Source organism: Apodemus sylvaticus, chromosome 6 (genome assembly GCF_947179515.1).
Source record: "Apodemus sylvaticus chromosome 6, mApoSyl1.1, whole genome shotgun sequence".
Lineage (NCBI taxonomy): Eukaryota > Metazoa > Chordata > Mammalia > Rodentia > Muridae > Apodemus > Apodemus sylvaticus.
The window spans coordinates 104,133,459-104,151,756 of NC_067477.1; positions in this window are offsets into that span (position 1 = coordinate 104,133,459).

Here is an 18,298-nt window from a genome sequence, read left to right on the forward strand (position 1 = left end):
TTAGAAGTTTTGCTTAGTGAAATTAGACAATAGTCACGTTATTAAAGAACCAGGGGTTTAGAGTTGTTAATCTAAGGGCATTTACTTCCTACCCACAGCACGAGGGGTTTAACATTCCTTTTGTGTCTTTTTGACCCAAACTCTGTTCATATTCAAGAACAAGTAGAGATTGCATGAGAAGCCACAGAAACATTAATTTACAGAATTTGTAACTACTGAGGGAGTTGGATATGGTTTTGTGTAAGAGATGATTGACAAAGGTTTTCAAGCATCTCTATCTAGTGCTTAATTTGATTGTGCTTTATGGGACATGCCACTGATGTTTCTGGCTGAACATTTCATACACACAATGAAGAATACTCCATGCCAGTAGCTTTGATTAAATCTGCAAATTTGCTCTGTTTGGGTCCCCACATGATAACCTTGTTGTTGCTATGGTTTCCTCACTTGTCTCTACCCCATGGTTCCTCTATAAACACTTGTGGCCCTGCTGATCTTTCCATAGGTCTTTTGATTGTTCACAAGATTCACCAAAACCTCTAGTAGGACAATCACACCCCTCCACAGTGTGAATCCGCCCATGTCCAGTTGCATGCCCTATAACTTTTAGACCCAAGCATCCTACATTTGTAGAACATGTAGTTTTAATTCAGGCTTCCATGACCTATCTTGTCTACTTTTTTCAGTCCTCTGGTCTCAGTTCAAGAATGACAAAGTCATATTTATCTACCTTTCAAGGACCAAGATCTACCCAAACCTACTGAGTGTTTTTGATCATTTGATTCTGGAAATTTCCACTGTACTTTCCTTAACCTCCCCCATACATTCTTTCCTCTGTGATAAATGTCAGTTAAATCTTTTCTATCACACCAGTTTGTTCTATAGGGGACAAGGATATTATGCAACTTGCTCGTTCTTTTATTGTTACAAAGTCTTGCACAATCAAGTCTTATTTAATGGATGGAAAATCCTGACAATAGAAGAGATGGCTTGCCACAGTAAGTGAGCATGAACTTACATGCGACACTCTCTACATATTACTCAGTAGAAAGCTAACTTCTGTTTAGGAAACTAGCTACAGTGATGAACATTCCATATTGCACTATATTTATTACAAATAGTCAGAGACCAGCTGTATATAGTATAAAAGCCTTCTCTGTCTTCAGCACGGTAGGATATATGTTTCTTCATGAATGGCCTTTATGAGTTTCACTACTATGGAACTGCAGGTTCTTTCCCTTTTGGTAAAGTATCTTCTGCCTTGGTGATACAACATAACTGCAAATTTTATACACAACAAAGGATTGGCATTCAAGATATAAACATGAGACAAGGAATTTTCCATGTGAGTTACTTTAATAAAAGGAACCATGACTACCCTAAGATGTTCAGTCAGTATAGAAAAATCTACCAAAACACAAGTCCTTTTTCCTTTTATAAATGGAAATCTCTTTCAATCTTACCCCTAAGCCATTATATATTTATAGTACTTGTGGAAGAGAAAAGGTCTGCTTGCTTGGCATTTCCAGGATGGGGGAAGAGTGAAAAAGAAAATCATCCTCCTTTGATTGATATGTCTTGGACCTCCAGGCTGGTTGAGCAGCTAGAATAAGCTGAAATGAAGTCGAGTGCTCAAAATGTAAGTAAATTAATGTCTTATGAAATATATATGCTTCTTTGGTTAATATTTTCCCCCAGAATTCTTAGGAAGGTTGCCCCGGAGTTTTCCAGGAAGTTATTATTCTTTTAGCACCCCTAGGCACTTAATAGAATTTAATATGGTTTGGGTCATGCTATGGTGGTCAGTATCCAAGGAAAGTTATTTCAACTTTAGATTTTATGCTGGGTATCGCTATATATAAAGTCTGGGGGAGGGTACCAATTCAAGAATGGCATATTTTAGAATAAAATACAAATACTAATTTGAAGATTGAAATCTAAAGAATCATTGATACTGGGGAAGCATAGCATTTTTCCAAAGACCAATTTCCAAAGTAGACAGAGAAGATTTTTCAAAAAGCATCTTCACCATTCTCATCTCAGAACTCTGTACGCTTGTATGCCTCTGCTTTATCTGTGCAGGGTTTTATGAGACAGGATTGACAAAGGAGAACAGACTCTGGACAAGTTCCTCTATTCTTTATAGACCAACAAAACAAGTCATCAAAACCAAAGCTCTTCTGCCCCTATTACTTCCTAGAGCCTTTAAAGACTTTCCCTAACTTAGTAGGGGGAAAAAATCCTGGGAAGCATAAAAATTATATTCTAGTAGGTCTGGCTCAACCGCCCTACAACCCTTTCACCATCACTGGCCTCTGATTGTCACCTTTGACCTTTCACTATTGGGAGCTATAAGCAGTAAACCTTACCTGACTCCCAAAATGTGTCACTGTTTCCCTTTGCATGATGTGGTTCACATTCTGCCCTGCATGGCCCAATTTCAAAATCACCTCTGTCCTGAGTCTGGTAAGAGTCTCCCATCTCCCTACCCTGCATGCCCTGGCTGTTCTGTGAAGGTGTTCATCCTTCTATTCTACTTGACTAGCAACAAGAAATCAGAAAGACCACTGAATTCTCCCACAGTGAATTCCAGAACAGTTGACCTAAACTTTGAACATGCATTTCAGTCATATACTATTCCCATTTTCAGGCCCTAAGATCTATGAAACAAAGTTTAAATTAATAGCAACCTACTTTGCTTTTTGAGATAGCTTTATTCTAGAAGCTGGGATCAAGCCCACATTTGACATTCAGCCAGTGCTGATATGACTCAATCCAATTAATGCAGAAGTAACAAGTCTATTATTGCAACAGTAAATGCTGTTTTTATTTATGATTTCTTCATGAAGTTATTTTGGGACAAGATCTTGTGCACCCCAGGCATTTCTGAAACTTACTATGATACCAAAGATGACCTTGAATTTCAGATTCTCTTTCTTCTTTCTCCCAGTTGCTGGAACTAGATTATGCCACTACACCATCCAGTTTTTAAGGTGCAGAGCCCTGAACCCCAAGCCTTTGTTTTCAGGTTACAAAGTACAGTTTAACTAAATGAACCAAAAATGTAAAGAAGGCCTCAAATCCAATCATGAGGGCAGCTAGTTATCCGCATAAACATATTACAGGCCATCCTTATAGCATGCAGGTTCAGCAATAGATAAGACCAGTGAGCTCATGTCTTCCCCTATTTCCCTACAGAGCATCTTCTAACATGATGAAAGCTAGTCAGTAGGGAGAGTTTCCTGGTCAGTTTAAGACTGATGTCTCTCTATCCTGAAAGCAAACCTTGTGGTATCTTTAACAACAGGGTCTCACCATCTAGTTATTGTGGGCAAAAGTTAAAGCAATAGCAACAGACTATCCTGATCCGCACGAGGGAATTCATTCCTGGTACTATAAATATAAATATGCCCAAAACCCATGGCTAGGAACATCAGAGGCCCTAGGGAAGAAACTTGTGTTGTTTATCTAAAGTACAACACGGCATTGTCAAATTCCCTTCTAAATATCTGTTTCTTTTTTATTATTATTATAGTTGCTAACTTTCTTTTTTTTTTAATTCGATATAATTTATTTACATTTCAAATGATTTCCCCTTTTCTAGCCCCCCACTCCCCGAAAGTCCCGTAAGTCCCCTTCTCTTCCCCTGTCCTCCCACCCACCCCTTCCCACTTCCCCGTTCTGGTTTTGCCGAATACTGTTTCACTGAGTCTATCCAGAACCAGGGGCCACTCCTCCTTTCTTCTTGTACCTCATTTGATGTGTGGATTATGTTTTGGGTATTCCAGTTTTCTAGGTTAATAACCACTTATTAGTGAGTGCATACCATGATTCACCTTTTGAGTCTGGGTTACCTCACTTAGTATGATGTTCTCTAGCTCCATCCATTTGCCTAAGAATTTCATGAATTCATTGTTTCTAATGGCTGAATAGTACTCCATTGTGTAGATATACCACATTTTTTGCATCCACTCTTCTGTTGAGGGATACCTGGGTTCTTTCCAGCATCTGGCAATTATAAATAGGGCTGCTATGAACATAATAGAGCATGTATCCTTATTACATGGTGGGGAATCCTATGGGTATATGCCCAGGAGTGGTATAGCAGGATCTTCTGGAAGTGAGGTGCCCAGTTTTCAGGGGAACCGCCAGACTGCTTTCCAGAGTGGTTGTACCAATTTGCAACCCCACCAGCAGTGGAGGAGTGTTCCTCTTTCTCCACACCCTCTCCAACACCTGATGTCTCCTGAATTTTTAATCTTAGCCATTCTGACTGGTGTAAGATGAAATCTTAGGGTTGTTTTGATTTGCATTTCCCTAATGATTAATGAAGTTGAGCATTTTTTAAGATGCTTCTCCGCCATCCGAATTTCTTCAGGTGAGAATTCCTTGTTTAACTCTGTACCCCATTTTTTAATAGGGTTGTTCGGTTTTCTGGAGTCTAACTTTTTGAGTTCTTTATATATATTGGATATTAGCCCTCCCACTGAAATCAGGGACCAGACAAGACTACCCCCTTTCTCCCTATCTTTTCAATATTGTACTTGAGGTACTAGCTCGGGCAATTCGACAACATAAGGAGGTCAAAGGGATACAAATTGGAAAGGAAGAAGTCAAACTATCATTATTTGCAGACGACATGATTGTCTACCTAAGTGACCCAAAAAACTCCACTATAGAGCTCCTACAGCTGATAAACAACTTCAGCAAAGTGGCAGGTTGTAAAATCAACTCAAGCAAATCAGTGGCCTTCCTATACTCAAAGGATAAGCAGGCTGAGAAAAAAATTAGGGAAATGACCCCCTTCACAATAGCCACAAACAGTATAAAGTATCTTGGGGTGACTCTTACCAAACATGTGAAAGATCTGTATGACAAGAACTTCAAGACTCTGAAGAAGGAAATGGAAGAAGACCTCAAAAAATGGGAAAACCTCCCATGCTCATGGACCGGTAGAATCAATATAGTTAAAATGGCCATTTTGCCAAAAGCAATCTACAGATGCAATGCAATACCCATCAAAATCCCAACTCAATTCTTCACAGAGTTAGAAAGAGCAATTATCAAATTCATCTGGAACAACAAAAAACCCAGGATAGCTAAAACTATTCTCAGCAACAAAAGAAAATCTGGGGGAATCAGTATCCCTGACCTCAAGCAATACTACAGAGCAATAGTGTTAAAAACTGCATGGTATTGGTACAGTGACAGGCAGGAGGATCAATGGAACAGGATTGAAGATCCAGAAATGAACCCACACACCTATGGCCACTTGATCCTCGACAAAGAGGCTGAAAACATCCAATGGAAAAAAGATAGCCTTTTCAACAAATGGTGCTGGTTCAACTGGAGGTCAGCATGCAGAAGAATGCGAATTGATCCATCCTTGTCTCCTTGTACTAAGCTCAAATCCAAATGGATCAAGGACCTCCACATAAAGCCAGACACTCTGAAGCTAATAGAAAAGAAACTGGGGAAGACCCTTGAGGACATCGGTACAGGGAGAAAGTTTCTGAACAGAACACCAATAGCGTATGCTCTAAGAGCAAGAATTGACAAATGGGACCTCATAAAATTACAAAGTTTCTGTAAGGCAAAAGACACCATCAAGAGGACAAATCGGCAACCAATAAATATCTGTTTCTATTCTCAGCCATTTTTGATCCTTCTAAGCAATAGGCTGTGGTTAATACAGAGACACTTTACTACTCAAAGTGATAAAAGTAAACAAAAAGTTTGTGCCAAGCCATCAGTGTGACAGTTATATCAATTCTTCCCTCTTCAAGGCTCAGGGAACATTGGGGAAAGCCAGAAAAATGCAAGAGCTGGAATTCAGAGTAGTGGAATTCAAATGCAGGGCAAGGTTGTGTCTTGCATATGACATTTCTGTTGCACATAGGAACTCACAGCACCTGTGGTTACCCACAGGAGATCTGTGCATGATCAAATGGATTAAAAAGTCCAGCTTACTTTAATGTGGTGTGGTGTGTCTCCTAAATGAGGCTACTATTGGCAATAGTTGATGGGGTGGGGAAGACACTCACTTTTCTTTAGCAGTGTGGAGACTGGTAGATTCCTCATGCCTTCAAAGATTGCCCAATACCAATATGCATATGAATAGCACTAACTGAATTCTTTAAGGTTAATGTATTAATTAGAATGAGATCTGGCCAAGGAGGCAGGAACATTATTAGCCTTAATCCACTACAGTATAGAATATAGATAATTATTAAGGTACTATTAATTTTTAATTCTATAGCATCTAAGGAAAAAGCATATATTAAAGGCATTGACTGGCATGGAAGATTTGAATGACATTTCTAAAATAATCACACCTTTCTGATGGATATTTCTTTTTAAGAGTCTTGGGGAATCGAAATATTTTGTTTTTATTTAAATATAATAGTCTATCATCTGTCATTTCTAGGTAAAAGTCTATTTGTAGGATAAACTTGATCCTAAAATAGCTTAGAGGAAGATTTATACCTGCAAAGGCAAAGCCCTTTTGCTGTTGAACTATCACAATTAGCATGCTATCAAGCACATAATTTACCAATCAGTTTACCATGCACTGTAGACAGGATCTTTGATTGATAGGTAGATTGGTCTATTAAGACTTAGTTCGCTGGGTTGCGATAAGTTCCATAATAGAAAGATGTGCAAATATTGGGGTTTCATGGAGTTTGCTAAGCCCAAAGCAGTTATGAACTGCCAAGGGATAATCTCATTCAAGGAGAGACAGGAGGACACAGCCATAGGATGTGTCAGGCAATGTGAACTGGTCACAAAAAGTCATTTAGCATCAAAATTCCTTAACCAAAGTAGAATCATTTCTTAAGGTGAGATGGTTGCTAAGCCAGATCTAGCTACTGTGAGAAGTGATATTGGCATCCAGTTTATACAATCACATTAAAGACTGTTACACTTAATTTAAAATGGCCTCTATTTAAAGAAAGAATAAATCTATGATATTTTTATTTGTCCAATAATTTAAAAGAATGTGTTTGAGATAAATGAAACCTAAGTCTGTTATCCAAAGAAACTAAGTTGTCTCATATTTTGAAAGTTGCTTTTGGCATGAAGCTTTGACTTTCTAAATATCTCTACTGATTAGAGTAAATATCTCCATGAAATCTAGAACACTGTACAAGCAAAAAAATAAAATGTGCCTTCTTCTATAGAATTCCCATCTATTTTTAGCAAAGAAAGATTCTACAATTTGTGCAAAGATGGAAAACTTTGTCATAAAATGTGCTAGGTACTGGACCAAGTTACTTCTGTGTCAAATCTTATGTTAATGAATTCCAATGTAAAGCAGCTGACTTTATGCATTTATTTTAATAAGCCTGTGAAAACAATCCATTTGCAGTGTAAAAACCCCTTGTCTTTTAAAAATGCTAGACAGAATATTTTAATAAATTAAATTTGTCTGCCTGTCAAATCTGTCAAATTGACAAGAGCCCCCAAGGAGGACTGCTGATGTTGGAGCCCTATTTTTACTGTAGGATTACATTTGGAATTTAATATGGGCTACTTAGGGGAAGAACCCATCTATCAGAGTAACTTTAAGCAACAAATTTTAACATAATATTTTAAGCCTCCAAACTTACAGGGCCAGAATGATTTTGTTGCCTTTGAAAATTCTCTCATCATCTACAAAGGTGTCTCGAATGTATTTGTTTATAATCATGAACTAAATTGAGAAGACAAGTCCCCAGCACCAGGAAGTTCATATGGACATAAACTTACAGATACAAAACCCAGGTCCTTAGTTGTCATTGCCCCGGTGAACCTTATATCATCTGGGTCTTACTGTCATCCTTGAACAAATGGGACCATTGAGGCTTGGTAGAGGGTAAGCACCAATCTCAGGATCACATCATGGAGATAAAGGGATGGCTCAGCCTGTAAAATGCTTAAGCCTGTAAAATGCTCCAAGTTTAAGAAGCTGAATTTGAGCCCAAGCACATAGAAGGACAGGTCTGTGATATATGTTTATGATAAAAACACTGGGAAGATGGAGACAAGCTGTCCCTTGCTGACACCCAATGTAGCTCAAAACTTAGTGGGAGACTACATCTCAACATACCAGGTGGACAGCTCCTGATGAACAGCCTGAGAGGTTGGTCTCTGGCTTCCCCACACAGAAACGTGTGCATGCATAACTATCCATACCCCACACACCAATTGTCACACATCCTGCAGCCAGCCAGACATCACTTTAATGCTGCTATTCTAATCTGAAGCCACTGTCCTTTGTTTTATATATCTTCATAGCCTGATTAATAGCTCCTTTTTAGCTGGCCAAAAAAATCCGTAGTTAATATTTTCAGCTAGCATATGAGACCTTTTATACAAAATTTCAGGTAAACAACTAGTTAACAACAATAAGTTTTTTAATAATTAAAATAATGCACACTAAAGAAATGATAAATAAATATAATGCACATAAAATAAATAGTCACAAGGGGCTTTTAATCCAGGCAAAAACTGGATGGACTAGGTAATAGATACATGAATCCCCTAGATTGGGCTGTCAGTCTCTGAGAGTAAAATGTCCAAGTACAAATACTTATCAAAGTTAAAATGGACTCTAGCTTCTATCTTGAGGTTGTTTTATGTTTCATCCTGAACTTCAGAATCAGAGAAGTATCTATTGGACAATATTCAAGGCATCTGTGTCTGTCACAGTGGGACCAAGGTCTAAGTCAGCAGGTTTCTTATGTACTGTTCAAATATTAAGTTGTTTATCATGTCTTGGCAAAAAGTCCTTCAAAAATCAGTAGAACAGGGCCAATGAGATGACTCAGTGTATAAAGGGGCTTGTTGTCTAACTTGACCATTGGAGATTTAGCATCAGATTCTTCATCAGAAGAAGAAAAATCACCCAGAGAATTGTCCACTGATTTCTGCAAGGTATGACGGAATGCACACCCCGATCCACACACAGTACATTTATTTTAAAAACTTTTTAAAATTGGAAAAAGAAAAAATATATCTGCATATTATGCTTATAAATTCTTATTAAAAGTATTTAAAAGATTATAGTGTGTAGTATGTAGTTTCAGTTAAAATTTTGATATCCAGCAATAACTGTACACAAAGTAGTAGGATAAAATATTAACACACAAAATCAGTAGCTTTCCTACATGCTAATGAAATCCACACTGAAAGAGAGATCAAGGGAACAACTCCTTAAAATAGCCATAAACAACTATAAAATACATGAAAATAAACTTAACCAATGAAATAAAAGATTGCTACTACCATGAAAGCTTTAAAATACTGATGAGAGAAGTTAAAGACACCAGAAAATGGACCTCTCCCTATGGCTGTGCATTGGGAAACCCAATATTGTGAAAATGCTCATCCTACCAAAAATAACTTACAGAGTCAACAAAAGTTCAATAAGAATTCCAAGGCCATTCTTCTCAGACATGGGAAGAAATGATCCAAACACTCATTATTTAGTGGCACAAAAGATCAAAAAGTGCCAAAGCAATCCTGAGGAAAAGGAAACTTCACTAGTTCTTAAGCAACTAAGGCATAATTCAAAAATTAAAAGGAATTTAAGCATCTGCAGGGGTGAGCCATGCTGTTCCCAGAAGACATGAGTTATTAAACAGAAGCACAAGTATAGGTTATCTCCCTATGAATTATTGGTCAAGAAGGTGTCAAAATTACCCAACACTGTGAGCCATTGCCAGTAACTCTGTCTCCCTGTGGGGAACTAAGGAAGCGCCGAGTGAGCATATGAGCATATGATGTTTGGTAACTGAATGGCCAGGTGGTTAATCTCAGTTTCAAATATTTATGTCTATGTTCTTTGATTTGTGCTGCTCTCAATCTTAGTTACAGAAGCAAACCTGAGTGGTGGTTGACTGCCCTTCCAAATGCAGAGACTAGATAGCTGAGAATGGTCATCTCTATCAACACCTCCTTCCAAGACTCAGGGAATATGAAGGAAGAGAGGTTAGAATGAATATAAGAGCCTCAGAACGAGAAGGACTGCTATGAAATGCTGGCCTCTGGACGGGACACGGGTGCTATACGCATGGACTAACGTCAGTTCCAGTGACCCATGCAAGACATCCACAAGATAAGAAAATTAAAATTTACAGCATAGATAGAGGAAGGATTCCTGGTGCCTCACCCATATACTTGAGGAGGTAAAGGCAGCTGATAGATGCTGAGGGAAGAGAGAGTCAATTTTCTTTGTCGACAGCAACAGCCATTGGTAGGTTACTCATGCCTGGATGGCCCTACATATATGTGCATAAAGGTAGCACTAATTAAACATAGTGAGTTATTTTTGAAAATACAAGATATTGGGAGGGAGATGGGAGAAATATCAGGTGGAAGCAGCTGGACTATAGAAGTGGGTATGGATATGACAAAAATTCATGGCACATATTCAATTTTCAAAATTAAAAATGTTCCTATCCTAACAGTCAGTCTTGACTTGAAGCTCCCTGAAGGACCCCTTCTTGTGCACAGTGGCCTGTCTAATGTAACTAAGAGAGCAGTCCTGTGAGAGGCTGCAGTGAATCAATGTTTATCTATGACCAGTCTCATAAAAGAACATCTGATGACTCAACATATGGTATTTCCATTTCTGACTGAGATTAGCTATTGCTTATGAACCACAGACTGACTAGAGAACAAAAAGATCCCGACAAATAAAACCAAGTCATTAAATCATTGACAGAGGAAAAAGTGGTAGGGTAGACTGAACAAAGGATTTTTGGAATCCTAGGCTACAAATCTAATTCATTGCTTTTGGGGTATGGCAACAGATGAACCACTGTTCGGAGCATCCATTCCCTTAGTTTTAAAGGGACTTCATGAGCCTGCATTGAGTGTATGTAACCGTGGTTCTCAACTTGTGGGTTCTGACCCTTTAAGGGTTGAATGACCCTTTCTCAGGAGTCAGCTAAGATACATTAAAAACACAGAGATTTACATTATGATTCATAACGGTAGTAAAATTACAGTTAAAAAGTAGCAACAAAAAGAATTTTATGAGTAGGGGTCACCACAACATGAAGAACTGTATTAAATGGTCACAGCATTAAGAAGGTTGACAACCACTGGTCTGTAAAATAGTTGATCTATAGTGTTTTGTATATAAAATGCATTCTGTGTGTTATTCCATGTTAATAATGGTGACTCCCAAGAACTTCAGTGTATGAGCACATATGTAGCGGGTGTTAGGATGCCACAGTAGGGGGGATGCTGGGAGAAAGCTAGGAAAGCAGTCTAGAAATGTGGAGTGTGAGTAACACATCTCAATACAGGAAGCTTCCTGTATGTGGCAGATTTTTATAGCTGACTCTTCCTCTCTTGGGTACTTACTCTTAAGAGCCACACCTTTTCTATGATGAGAAGACAAAGTAAGAGAGGTTTTTATGAACCAAGAGGCAGACATTTGCCAGACACAATATCTGCTGGTACCTTGATTGTGACTTTACCAGCTTCCAGAAATGTGATACATAAATGTGTGCTGTTTATAAACCATCCAGTTTATGGTGCTTTTTATAGCAGTCCAAACAAACTACAGCATTGATTTGTGAGATGTCTAAACAAGTCCTCCATCCTGCCACAGTGGATTCCCTACTTTGCACTATAGAACTTCATTTCTTTTCTATGAAATTGACTTAGTTGAAGCATCCACTTAACATCCTGCTATTGAAGAAATCAGCATGCATTGGGGGTCTACCAGACTGGGAGCTCAGTGGCTTTGTAACTTGGTCTATTTTGTTATGTTTAAGAAAATTACTGACAGATCATAAATGTCTATATTTCATAACATATTTGTATTTGTACTAGGAACAATTCTTTTTTCTTGGTATAATTTGTCTTACTGTTTTGAAGTAAATACTCTTTCATTATGAATGAGTATTAAATACGAAATTTCAAAAAAGAAAAAACTTGTATATAGTATTGCTGCCTATTAAAATCACTATTTATAATGTAGATCTTTCTTTAATAATATTTCAAAGCATGCCTTATTTTCTACTGCATTTATAAATACAATTTAATATTATAAATTTCACTTAATATACTGCCAGCTATACTAATGTCAATACAAAGTCCATGTAAACATGAATTTAGTGATTGCAAATGATTGTACTAATGGATATCCCATGGTTCATTCAATCGTTGTGTTCATTATCAAATATTTGCATAGTTTACAAAGCTTAGTGTTGAAAAATGCTGCAGTAAATAGCTGGGTAAATATTTTTTCTTGACTTTTAGTTACCTCATCAGAATATATTTCTGTATATAAATTTACTATATAAAGAGATATAAAAGACCTAAATAAATAGGTGATAGATATAAGTAGATATAACTACAGATATATATAAGTATACTAATATACATATATATGTGTATATAATATATTGCATTAGTATATATATTCTGTGTATATATATATGTGTGATATATATGTGTGTATATCATATATACATGTGTGTATGTGTGTGTGTGTGTGTGTGTGTATCCTCATTTCTACCATTCTTCTTCTCACCAGAGGATTCCAGTTTGATGTTCTTGCTATGCATTCTTTGTGTTAAATCAGCCAATAAATGTTTTCTGCAGATATTATAGATGCACACAAATAATGCCATGCTATACACTACATATTGTTTCTCCATCCTTTTTCCCTAACACTAAGTTTTTCAGAGACATCCAAACTATTTTATCAAGTTTTAAGACAACTAAAGGCTATATGCTCAATTCTGTGCATATAACATGCAACCATTCCCTATTCTTTATTGAATGCGTTTTCATAGACTGTATCCAGTTGTGCTGTGAAACACTCAGTGCTGGGATAAACTTCCCTGGACCTATTTCCCTCCTACTCCAGAACATAGGAAGCTATATAGAAATGGCTCCTTTGTTTGGATCTCTCCAAATTCCTGTTTGGGAAACTTATTTCCTTAGTTGCTAGTGCTGGACTTAGGGGGAAGTGCCTGGGTAATAGAGCCCTATCTCACAATGGACTAACGCTTCTTTTGTGGACTTTGAGGGACTAGAAGTTAGATAGATGATCAGGATCCCTAAATAGTAACAGGTTGCCTCTCATTTTGAGAGGCTGGATTAACTTCCTTGGGTTGTAAAGGGAAGCCTCCACCTTGTGTCTTCTGTCTGTGCATCCCCCTTTCATAGTCTCTGACATGAGTTTAAAAAATAAAATAAAACTCTCATCAAAAGTGGCCATTCAATCTCGGACTTCCTAGCCTTGAAAAGCATAAGCCACAATTAATTCTGGTTTCAGTATGTTATTTGGTATTAGACATTCTTTTTTTTTATTGAATATCATCTCCATTTACTTTGCCATGGTAAAACCTTTCCCAATTTCCCCCCTCCCTAAAGACCCCCAACCCCTCCTCCCTCACCCTGCCCCCACATATAAGCCATTGGTGTTCTGTTCAGGAACTTTTCTGCTGTGCCCATGTATTCAAGATTTGTCCCCACTTTCTCCTCTATAAGCTTCAGTGTGTCTGGTTTTATGTGTAGATCCTTGATCCACTTGAACTTGAGCTTTGTACAAGGAGATAAGAATGGGTCGATTTACATTTTTCTGCATGCAGATCTCTGGTTGATCCAGCACCATTTGTTAAAAATGCTATCCTTTTTCCACTGGATGCTTTTAGATCCTTTGTCAAATATCAAGTGACCGTAAGTGTGTGGGTTCTTTTCTGGGTCTTCAATTCTATTCTAATAATCTTCCTGTCTGTCTGCATACCAATACCAAACAGTTTTTATAAAGATTGCTCTGTAGTAGAGCTTGAAGTCAGGGATGGTGATTCCCCCAGAAAATCATTTGTTGTGGAGAATAGTTTTTGCTATCCTGAGTTTTTTGTTATTCCAGATGAATTTGAGAATTGCCTTTTCTAGATCTATGAAGAATTGATTTGGGCTTTTGATGGGGATTGCATTGAATCTATAGATTACTTTTGGCAAGATAGCCATTTTTAGTATATTGATCCTGCCAATCCATGAACATGGGAGATCTTTCTACCTTCTGAGACTTTCTTCTATTTCTTTCTTCAGAGACTAAAGTTCTTGACATATAGTCTTTCGCTTGCTTCATTAGGGTCACACCTAGGTATGACATATTATTTGGGGCTATTGTGAAGGGTGTCATTCCCCTAATTTCTTTCTCATCTTGTTTATCCTTTGAGTAGAGGAAGGCTACTGATTTGCTTGAGTTAATTTTATATCCAACCACTTTGTTGAAGTTGTTTATCAACTTTAGAAGTTCTCTGGTGGAAGTCTTGGGGTCGCTTAAGTATACTATCATATCATCTGCAAATAGTGATATTTTGATTTCTTCCTTTCCAATTTACATACCTTTGACCTCCTTTTGCTGCCTGATTGCTCTGGCTAGGACTTCAAGTACTATATTGAATAGATAGGGAAAGAGTGGGAAGACTTGTCTGGTCCCCGATTTTAGTGTGATTGCTTCAAGATTCTCTCTGTTTAACTTAATATTGGCTAACGGTTTGCAGTATATTGCTTTCACTATGTTTAGGTATGGGCCTTGGAGTCCCGATCTCTCCAAGACTTTTATCATGAAGGGATGCTGGATTTTGTCAAAAGTCTTTTCAGCATCTAATGAAATGACCCTGTGGTTTTTTTTTCCTTTAGTTTGTTTATGTAGTGGATTACATTGACAGATTTCCATATATTGAACCATACCTGCATCCCTGGGATGAAGCCTACCTGATCGTGGTGAATTATCGTTTTGCTGTATTCTTGGATTCGGTTGGCCAGGATTTTGTCCAGTATTTTTGCATCAATGTTCATGAGGGAGACTGGTCTTAAGTTCTCCTTCCTTGTTTGGCCTTTGTTTGGTTTAGCTATAAGCATTATTGTGGCTTCATAGAATGAGTTGGGTAGTGTTCTTTGAGTTTCTATTTCATGGAAAAGTTTGAAGAGTATTGGTATTAACTCTTCTTTGAAGATCTGATAGAATTCCCCGCTAAAACCATCTAGTCCTGGGTTGTTTTTTTGTTTTTTTGTTTTGTTTTGTTTTTTTGTTTTTTGTGTTTTTTTTGTTTTTTTTTTGTTTTTTTTTGATGGGAGACTATTAACGACTGCTTCTATTTCCTCAGGGCTTATGGGACGATTTAGATGGTTTCTCTGATTCTGCTTTAGGCTTGGCACCTGGTATGTATCTAGAAAGTTGTCCATTTCATCCAGGTTTTCAAACCTTTGAGTATAACCTCTTGTAGTAAGATCTGATGATTTTTTGAATTTCCACAGTTTCTGTTGTTATGTCTCCCTTTTCATTTCTGATTTTATTAATTTGGATACTGTCTCTGTGCTCTCTGGTTAGTCTGTGTAAGGGCTTATCTATCTTGTTGGTTTTTTTCTAAGAACCAGCTCCTTGTTTTGTTGATTCTTTGTATAGTTCTTTTTGTTTCTGTTTGGTTGAGTTCAGCCCTAAGTTTGATTATGTCCTGCCATCTACTCCTCTTGGGGATATTTGCTTCCCTTTGTTCTAGAGCTTTCAAGTGCACTGTCAAGCTGTTAATGTAAGCTCTCTCCATTCTCCTTTTGGAGGCACTCAGAGCTATGAGTTTTCCTCTTAGCACTGCTTTCATGGTGTCCCATAAATTTTGGTATAATGTGTCTTCATTTTCATTAAATTCTAAAAAGTCTTTAATTTCTTTTTTTATTTCTTCCTTGGCCAAGCTGTCGTTGAGAAGAACATTGTTCAAGATCCATGTGTATGTGTGTTTTCCATTGCTTTTGTTTGAGCTTAAGACCAGTCTTAGGCCGTAGTGATCTGATAAGATACATGGAATACTTTCAATATTTCTGTATCTGTTGAAGCCCATTTTGTGACCAATTATATGGTCAATTTTGGAGAAGGTACTCTGAGATGCTGAGAAGAAGGTATATTCTTTTGCTTTAGGGTAGAATGTTCTATAAATATCTGCTAGATCCATTTGGTCCATAACTTCAGTTAGTTTCACTGTATCTCTGTTTAGCTTCTGATTCCATGATTTGTACATTTTTGAGAGTGGAGTGTTGAAGTCTCGCACTATTATTGTGTGGGGTGCAATGTGTGCTTTGAGCTTTATTAGTTTCTTTTATGAATGTGAGTGCTCTTGCATTCGGAGCATAGATGTTCAGAATTGAGAGTTCATCTTAGTAGACTTTTCCTTTGACCAGTATGAAGTGTCCCTCCTTATCTTTTTTGACAACTTTTGATTGAAAGTCAATTTTATTTGATATAAAAATGGCCACTCCAGCTTGTTTCTTGGGACCATTTGCTTGGAAAATTGGTTTCCAACCTTTGACTCTTAAATAGTGACTGTCTTTGTCACTGAGGTGGGTTTCTTGTATGCAGCAAAATGTTGGTTTCTATCTTCTATTGCGTTTGTTGAAAGATTACCTTGTTGATTTTTCTGCAGTGTGGTTTGCTGCCTTGTGTTGGTATTTTCCACCCATTATCCTTTGCAGAGCTGGATTTGTGGAAAGATATTGTGTAAATTTGCTTTTGTCATGAAATGTCTTGTTTTCTCCATCTATGGTAATTGAAAGTGTTGTTGGGTATAATAGTCTGGGCTGACATTTATGTTCTCTTAGGGTCTGTATGACAACTGCCCAGGCTCTTCTGGCTTTCATAGTCTCTGGTGAAAAGTCTGTTGTAATTCTGATAGGTCTGCCTTTATATGTTACTTGACCTTTTTCTATCACTGCTTTTAATATTCTTTCTTTGTTTAGTGCATTTGGTGTTTTGATTATTGTGTGACGGGAGGTATTTCTGCTCTGGTCCAATCTGTTTGGAGTTCTGTAGGCTTTTTGTATGTTCGTGGGCATCTCTTTCTTTAGGTAAGGGAACTTTTCATCTATAGTTTTGTTGAAGATATTTACTGGGCCTTTAAGATGTAAATCCTCACGTTCTTCTATACCTATAATCCTTAGGTTTGGTCTTCTCATTGTGTCCTGGAGTTCCTGGATATTTTGGGTTACAAGCTTTTTGCATTTTGCATTTTCTTTGACTGTTGAGTCAATGTTTTCTATAGAATCTTCAGCATCTGAGATTCTTTCTTCTATCTCTTGTATTCTGTTGTTGATGCTTGCAACTCCTGAATTCTTTCCAAGGTTTTCTGTCTTCAGAGATGTCTCACTTTGCGATTTCTTCATTGATTCTATTTCCAGTATCAGATCCTGGAAAGTTTTTTCCAGTTCCTTCACTTGTTTGTTTGTTTTTTCCTGAAATTCTTTAAGGAATTTTTGTGATTCCTCTTTAAGGGCTTCTACCTATTGACCCATGTTGTCCTGTGTTTCTTTCCGGGATTTTTGGAATTCCTCCTTAAGGACTTCTGCATGTTGACCCATGTTCTCCCATAATTCCCTATGGGACTTTTGTATTGCCTCTTTAAGGGCTTCTACCTGTTGACCCATGTTCTCCCATATTTCTTTAAGAGATTTTTGTGTTTCCTCTTTAAGGGCTTCTACCTTTTGATTCATATTCTCTGTCTTTCTTTAAGGGATTTTTTTGTGTGTGTGTTTCTACCTATTGACCCATGTTCTCCTGTATTTCTTTAAGGGAGTTATTTATGTCCTTCTTGAAGTTCTCCATCAGCAATAAGAGATGTGATTTTAAATCTAGCTCTTGCTTTTCTGATATGATGGAGTATGCAGGATTTGCTGCTGTGGGAGAACTGGGTTCTCATGGTGCCATGTTGCCTTGGTTTCTGTTGGTAATAGTCTTGCGTTTGCCTTTGGTCATCTCGTTATCTCTGGTGTTAGTTGGTCTTATTGTCTCTGTCTTCTCTGTCCTTCAGGCCTGTGTTTCTGCACTTCTGGGATTCCCTTTCTCTCCAATGCCCTGCAAACAACTTGTTCTCCAGGAAGTATCAGGTGATGGGGTCTCTCCTGTGGCAGACTTGGCAAGGGTCGAATGCCCTTCTGGCCACTATTTCTCAAATGTTCTGCTGCTGCCAGTTCTCGAATGCTTTGCTGATGCTGGTTCTCGAATGCCCCACTTTTACTAGTGCAAGTGCCCTACTGGGGTCAGTTCTCAAATGACCTGCTCCTGCCTATTCTCTAGAGAGTATTAAGAAGTAGGTTCCTCCCAGATAATCTGCTCCTGCCAGTTCTCTAGCAAGTATAAGGAAGTGGGATCTTCCTCATGACAGATGTGGCACAGGTCGGCCACATCTGACAGAATGGGGCAGTAGCAGAGGGGGAGGAAGGAGGGATATCAGGGAAGCAAGAGGAGTGGTGTTCTGGAGGTTTGCTGGGTAATGAGTCCCAGAGTGGCTCCGGG